The 8343-nt window shown below is 36.9% G+C and overlaps 1 non-coding gene across 1 annotated transcript; it reads right to left on the bottom strand.

The window, feature by feature from the left end:
• Positions 1-4872: 4872 nt before the first annotated feature.
• Positions 4873-4979, bottom strand: LOC129294018 (small nucleolar RNA R71). Its single transcript, XR_008589260.1, has one exon. It is a non-coding gene; the product is annotated as a small nucleolar RNA R71 (small nucleolar RNA).
• Positions 4980-8343: the final 3364 nt, after the last annotated feature.

An 8343-nucleotide genomic window follows, 5' to 3' on the forward strand; every position in this document is an offset into this window, starting at 1 on the left:
GAAAGAGGCAAAGTTCCACCAGCTGCAGCAAGGGAACATGAATGAAGAAGAATTTATAGTGAAGTTCAACGAATTGTCTAAATACTCGAGTTATTTGAGGAATCATGATGATGAGTATTGGAAGGCCGAGTAGTTACTTGAGAAGATGCGGCCTAATTACAGATAGTAGTTGGCACCCTTCAACATTGTCTCATACAGTGACATATGCAATAAGTTAAGAGAAGTGGCCAGACGTGGTCGTGAGGCGAGGATAGCCAGAGGAGAGATGGTAGGGGCCATTTCTCTACGTATATGGGTCCTACTAGAAGTGTTAGTAAGAGAGTTGGATATAGCTCTAGACCATCTAGATTGGGCAGTAGTGGTAGTAAGAAGAGAAGCTTCCAGAGGGGTTCAAATTCTAGAGGTTCTTGGATGAGGAGTAATACCCCTAGGAGTATGGGTGGGCGGAGTCAAGCTTCGAGACAAGATTTTGCTCTTACGATAGTTAGATTGATTAGAGCCACACAATGCAGCAAGTGTAGGAGACTAGGGACTACTGGACATGTTTCAAGTGCCATAAGGTTAGGCACATTACTCAGTATTGCCCAGAGAATGCTCCTCATACTGATTAGAGGTCTGCTATTCTTGGTCGTATATTTGCTATGACGAGAGAAGAGGCTGAAGCTTCCCTAAAGCTGATCCGAGGTATGATTTCTTTAAGCAATCAATAAATTTATGCTTTGTTTGATTCTGGTGCTACTCACTCATTTGTTTTCGATGAGTGTGCAAAAAGATTAAGTTTACATGTTGTTAAAATGCCTTTCATAATGAATGTGTCTATATCAGTTGGTGCTTCAGTGAGAACTAGTCGAAGTAGAGTTGAAATTTGGTGAAATAGTCACAAGAATTGATTTGATTTGTTTTCCCATGTCTCAAGAATTGATGTGATAATTGGCACGGATTGGTTGTTTGCTAATAGAGCAATATTAGACTGTAATAGAAAGACAGTTTCATTACCAGTGTACACGACAGCTATAGTGAATGATAGGACTACACTGTCTATACCTATTACTACTTCAAAGATTTCCAAGTTTCTATCAGCGGTACAAGTAGAGAAATTAGTGGAAGAGGGATGTTAAGCTTTAATGGTGTTCTGCTCAGTACACGGAGTGTATGATGGAGAATTAGACAAGATTGGAGTTGTCAATAAGTTTCCTTAGGTGTTTGCAGATGAAGTGTCAGGATTGCCACCAGAGAGAGAGATTGAGTTCTCAATTGACTTGGTACCTGATATCAAGCCAATCTCTAAGGCTCCATATCGAATGGCTCTAATAGAATTGAATGAGCTTAATGATAGAACACATTTGTTACCCACTTTTATTTGTCAATTAGGACCATTTTATTAATGATTTATCACCTTCAAGTGCACACATTGCATTAGATTTGGAACTTTGCCTAAGTTTCTAATATCAGTGCACTAGGGGCATTTTGGTCCGAAAAATGAACTTTTGAGAAAATGTACAAGAAAAATTGACAAAGTGCATTTTATGTCCAGTTGATGAATGGTGAAATTATATTTTTAAAATTCATTTTAGTTTGGGAGTAATTAAATAAAAAAGTCAACACTTTCTTAAGTGTCTTAGTTTGTCCTAGTTTTTGGTTTGCCTTTGTGTGAAAATTTTTATATAATTTTGTGCAGCCTAAAAATTGGTTAATTTAATAAATTCTCCCTTCTAATTATGAATTTAATTCTGGACATGAATTAGATTTTATTATATCATATGCTATTTAATTGAATTATGTGATTTATGTGACATAGGTGGCATGTGACTTGTGCATCAATTGGGCAATTGAGGTCAACACTCCTTGAGGACAATGGCTGATGGTTTGCACGTGAATTATGATTATTTTGAGGGATTAGATCAGCTAAAATGATGTGGATGACACATGGGAAATTAGGCACACATTGGAATCATCTACAAACCAATAGGAAGTTGCCACCTTGCAAGTGTGACAAGGCTCCCATTTACATTTTAATTTCTTTTTCCTTATTTTAATTAAGCTTCAGCTGATGGGAGACACCAAGGAGCACGCCATTTTAAGCCTCAAATGGGATCCAACACATATCTCATTCATCTTCCACATTCTCTCTCTCTTGTTCATAGTGTTCTTCATTTTCTCTCTTTTGTTCTTCATTTTCCAGCACCCTAACCTCCATTTTCAGCCACCAAACCTCCACAAAACTCATACCATTCTTCTCCTCTCTTCATTTTCGTTCCATCCCTTCCATTTTCACAAGGATTAAAGCTCATTTCCATCATTCAAGAGCTATGGAGTTTGGTCTTCACAAGCAATCACTAGGGTTCTTGAAGATGAAGATTGGCTAAGTTTCTTTGTGGAATCCTAGAGAGATGAAGATGGAGGATGAGTCTTGAGCTTCAAATTGGCTAAGTTCTTTTGTTTCCTATCCTCTTCTCTTTTTACTAGATGGTTAGATTCCTTAATCTAGGGTCTAATCATCTTAGCTTATAAATTCTAATTTGAATTTGATGTTGATGTAAAGAGAGAGGATTGTTTCATTTAATTTCTTCCTTGGACAGCCATGACTGAATTTTGCCACTCTTTGTTTGGCACATAATCTTGTGTTTTTCAATTAGTGAATTTCTTGTGTTAATATTGCATAATCTTGTGGTGTTAATGCTTGTGTTGTTGAGTAGCTTAACATAATCTTGTGGTGTTAATGCTTGTATTGTTGAGTAGCTTGACATAATCTTGTGGTTGCTCAATTTATGTGTTTGACCATGGCTGTTGAGAGAGGATTTTGAATGAATCACTTGGCTAATGTCTTCACCAATTGGTTAATTGAACTAGGGACTTTAATCTAAGACCTAGGGAGGTTAGCTAATTAGGTTAATTGGCTTAGGATAATTTTCTTAAGTCATGACAGCTTTAGTCAAGAGGAAAGGGAAGCTAAACTTAGCCTAATCATGAGAAGATAATGAGTCCAAAATCAACTAATCTCTAGGGTTCCATTATTGTAAAAAGGGAAGTTCATTTCACTCACTTTCACTAGCATTTTAATTACTTGCATATTAGGTAATTAGTTTAGATAATTAGATAGATAACTAAATTCCTACAAACTTTGGTTGATTTATTTCACTAGATAACTTTCAATTAGACTTAAAACCATTCCTTGGGAGATGACCTAGGGTTGGCCCTATATTGCATTAGGGTTAGCTTTAGTGTAATTTTGAGGATAAGCGACTAATTTCCTATCAAAATTTTGGCGCCGTTGCCGGGGAATGGTTTAAGTTTAATTCTAAGGTTGTTTAGTACTTAATTTATATTTTTAGTGTTCCTGAAAATTTTTTTAAAAAATTATAAAAATTTGTTTTTGTGTTTTGTTTAGTGTTTTTTGTGTGTTTTGAGTGTTTTTATTCTGTTTTGAAAAAGAAAAAAAAAATTAATGCAATTTTCGTTGGTTTGGTGTAGAGCTGAAAATACTCTGTTTCTAGTGTCTCTGTCTGAAATTGAAAAATTAACTGGGAATGAGTCTGAGGGAATTTGAACTTGAAATTTATTTCATTGAAAGCTCTATATCCTAGCTTCACTTTAAAATTGGTTTGGTCAATTTTGGACGTGGGAAGTGTCCTGTGGAAATTTTACAATCTAACAAGGTCCAGGGAGCCATTACAGAGGATTTCCAAAACCCTGTTTCAATTTTGAGTTAGCATATCTTCCTCTTTGTGCGTTCAAATTGATTGATTCCAGTTTCATTTTTCTTATCGCTGTCTTATCTTTGTTTCTTGTGTTTAGGATTTTCTTCAATTTTTCCATTTTCCTATTTGAAAGTTTGTTAGAAGCTCTGAAGGTCTTCTGGACGAAATCCTGTTTCTCTAGACTTGAGGACCAACTTGTGAAAAATTCTGGGAACGATTGGGCAGGATTTTTAATCTAAAAATTTTATATAATTTTCCTGTATATCTCTTGTGTTTCTCATAAAAGTTTCAGGGGAATTTATCATGTGGATTTGCTGATAGAAAATTCACAAGTTCACTGTCTCCAGAGAGCCTACTGTGCGAATTCCAGAATTGCCAAAGCTTCTTGATTGAGCATTTCTAACTCTCTTTCTACTTGTTTGGTGTTATTTTTTTTTCATTTTGTTGCTATTGAGTTTAATAAAAAAATAAAAAAAATTATTTCTCTTGCTTTTGTGTGTTTTGAATTGTTTCATGTTGATTTGCATTTTAGTTTAGCTTGTTCTTTGTTCTTAATTTTCTTGAGCTTGATTAGTGCATGACCCGAAGAAAACATACCTCTTTTGTTGAATTAGATCCAGAAATTGAAAGGACTATTTCTAGATTGAGAAGATCACAACCTATTCTTGATTCTCATTTGGTTTGTAATTCAACAATGGAAGGTATCTTAGGACATGAGCATGTGCATAATGAGGGCCATGGGAATGGGAATGAGAATTTGCATGATGATGGCCATGTTAATAATGAATTTGAAGGCTTGCATAACCCTAGAGAGGAGAGGAGCATTAGGCAATTAACTCAACCTAATTGGCATGATAATCCTTATGGCTTATATGTTCCTCCTACTAATGTTCAATTTGAAATTAAATCCTCCTTGATTAATGCATTGCCTAAATTTCATGGGTTACCAGGAGAGGATTGTCATAGGTTTTTGCATACTTTCCTATTGGTTTGTGATACTATGAAGCCTATGCATGTAAATGTTGATGATGTTCAAGCTAAGGCTTTTGTATTTTCTCTTGAAGGTTTAGCAAAGGAATGGTATTTCAACTACCCTTCTTATGTGAAAGTGAGCACATGGGCTGAGCTAAGAAGACTCTTCTTAGATAAATTCTTTCCAAATTCCAAGGTCACCAATTTGAGAAAGCAAATCTATGGGGTCCAACAAGGAGAGGATGAGAGTCTCTATGAGTATTGGACTAGATTCCAAGGCCTTTTGGCTAAATGCCCACACCATCAAATTTCTAGTGAGAATTTAGTCCAATATTTCTATGAGGGCTTGATTCCAAGAGACAAAGTTAACATTGATGCCGCTAGTGGTGGATGCTTGATTGACCTCACTTCCTTAAAGGCTTGGGAACTAATTGACAAGATGGCTTCAAGTGGTGCTCAATACTCTACAAGGGAAAAGAGAAATGTGAATATGGTAGGTTCCTCAGTTCTTAATGATTCATATGTGGACTTGCTAGCTGCCAAGATTGGGAGAATGTTGGCTCCACAAATATCTCAAGTGAGCAATGTAAGTACTTCTCAAGCACTTGTCCCTTATTCTTGTACTTTTTGTGACTCACCTATGCATGTAGAAAGCAATTGTCCTATTAAGTTTGAACAAGTAAATGCTATCTACAATGGAAAACAATCCTATGGTGGGAGGCAAGGGCAAGGAGCTTATTCTAATACTTACAACCCTTCATGGAGAGACCATCCTAATTTCTCCTATTCAAATCCAAATGTGGCTTTACAAGACAATCAACAAAGAGGATCCTATCAAAACACCTTTGGCCGTGACCCTCCACCTCATTTGTCTCAAGGTAGCTCTTCTCAAAGCTACAATCCAAGTGGTAATTCTCTTACACCTTCTTCTAATTCTTATAGTGATAGGAGGCTTGTTCCAATTGAGAGTTCTTCTAATTCGAACTCTTCTAATGATGTGAATGTGTTACGTAAGCAGTTGATTGAAATGAACTCTTTGTATAAAAACATGTATGATGGCTTAGGGAACAAGGTAGAGAGTATGGGTAACAAGTGTGAGAACATGAACTCTAAAATTGATGCCCTTACTTCTCAAATGAATATGCTTGCTAACCAATTAAGTGCAGCCAATGCTCAAGCCTCTACATTACCATCCAACACCGTTGCTAATCCTAAAGCTAATCTTAATGCTATCACATTGAGGAGTGGCAAGGAGTTGGGAGAAAGAGTACAAGAAGACAAAAGACAAGGGAAGGCCGAGAAGCCCTCTTTAAATTCTTCAATTGATGTTAATGTTTCTAGTTCTTCTTTTGCTCCTAATGATGCATCTTTTTGTAGAGATGATGAGGATGAAAACATTGAGGAGATCATATGTGAGCAACCACCATCTAAGGTGGAAAAGGGGACTATGGCCGAGTTGTTTAGTAAGGAAAAAGAGGGAGAGGCCGAGCAAAGTGAAACAAGAAAGGAGAGTTCAAGGAAGGAAGAAGGAAAGCAAAGTCAAGAGATTATGAAGAAGCTTCCTTTTCCACAAGCACAAGTGGTCCCTAAGCAAGTAAAGGGACAATTTGATCAAGAGGTATATGATTTCTTCCACAAGATTCATGTTAATGTACCCTTGATGGATGTAGTTAAGAACTTTCCTAAGTATGCCAAATTTTTGAAAGATTGTTGTACAAATAAAAGAAAATTTAGGCCTAATGCAAGGGTACAATTACCCTCATCTGTGAGTGCTATCATGAAGCCTCAACTCCCTATAAAATGTGAAGACCCCGGTTCCTTCACAATTCCATGCAAGATTGGCAACACACATTTTTCTCATGCATTGATAGACTTAGGTGCAGCCATTAATGTTATGCCTCTTTCAATTTATCATGCCTTGAGTCTTGATTGCATGCATAAGACACCTATGATATGCCAATTAGCGGATAGAAGTGTTAGAAGACCACATGGAGTAGTAGAAGACTTGTTGGTTTGTGTTAAAGGTCTATTATTTCCTGTGGATTTCTATGTGCTTGATATGTCAAAAGAAGGGAGTGGGGATGATATTTTGATTTTAGGAAGGCCATTTATGAGGACTGCCCGTACATTGATTGACATGGAAAAAGGTAGTTTGATTTTGAAATGTGGAGAGGATCATGTTATTTTTAATATATATGAAGCAATGAAACATCCTTTTGAGGATTATTCTTTGTTAGGTGTAAGTTCCATTGAGTTATTGCTTCATGATGCTTGTGAGTCTCACATGCTTGATTCTTTCTCACATGTTGATGATGATTTGTCTCTTGTTACTACTACATGTATTGATGGATGTAGTTGTCCTATTTGTTTAGAGATTGATGCATGCTTGAATGATGCAACTACTTCTTCTCATGATTTGTTTAAAATATCTCCTATGCTTGATCTTGAAATGCTTGAGAAGGGTATATCTTCTTGTGTTGTAGGTACTAAAGCCATTAAGGCCGAATCTATGAGTTTTTCTCCACTCGAGCTTGATGTTCTTAGGATTCCCAAGCTATTGGAGGAAAATTCTACACTTTCACATGTCGAGGCCGTGGCTCAAGTCCAAGCACTTGAGGACAAGTTGCAAGAAAAGGGGGAGGCTGTAAAGAAAGAAGAGGAGAAATCAAAAACAAGTGACAAGCCTAAAAGACAAGATAGTACCATGGAATATTCCACCAAATTAGACTTGAAGAAGCTCATTCCCTCTTGTGTAGAGCCACCTACCTTGGAGTTGAAGCCTTTACCATCCAATCTCAAGTATGCATATCTCATTGAGAATGAGAAGCTTCCGGTAATAATTTCTAACTCTTTATCTCTTGAGGAAGAAAATGCATTACTTGATGTGTTGAGAAAGAACATACATGCTATTGGTTGGACTTTGGCTGACATTCCTGGTATTGACCCTATTGTGTGCACACATAAAATTTTTCTTGAGGACAATGCTAAGCCCATTAGGCAACCACAAAGGAGACTTAACCCATTGATTTTAGATGTGGTAAAGAAAGAGGTTGTTAAGCTACTTAGTGCTGGGATCATCTATCCTATAGCTGACAGTGAGTGGGTGTCTCCAACCCAAGTTGTACCTAAGAAAGGGGGGATTACTGTGGTAAAAAATGAGAAAGGAGAGCTTGTTCCAACTAGAGTTCAAAATGCTTGGAGAGTGTGCATAGACTATAGGAAGCTCAATAATGTGACTAGGAAGGACCATTTTCCTTTGCCTTTTATTGATCAAATGCTTGAGAGATTGGCTTCCAAGTCCCATTATTGCTTCCTAGATGGGTTTAGTGGGTATTTTCAGATTCCTATAGCTCCTAGTGACCAAGATAAGACTACCTTTACATGCCCCTTTGGTACATTTGCCTATAGGAGGATGCCTTTTGGTCTTTGCAATGCACCTGGTACTTTTCAAAGATGCATGATGTCCATATTTTGTGATTTTATTGAACATTGCATGGAAGTCTTTATGGATGATTTTACTGTGTATGGTGAGTCCTTTGATTCATGCTTGCATTCTTTAGATAAAGTGCTTGGTAGGTGCATTGAAAAGAAGCTTGTGCTTAACTTTGAAAAATGCCATTTCATGGTAGATAAAGGAATTGTTTTAGGCCATTTGATTTCTTCCAATGGCATA

This window comes from Prosopis cineraria, unplaced genomic scaffold (assembly GCF_029017545.1).
Source record: "Prosopis cineraria cultivar Desert tree isolate PC_DT_omini unplaced genomic scaffold, ASM2901754v1 PC14, whole genome shotgun sequence".
Lineage (NCBI taxonomy): Eukaryota > Viridiplantae > Streptophyta > Magnoliopsida > Fabales > Fabaceae > Prosopis > Prosopis cineraria.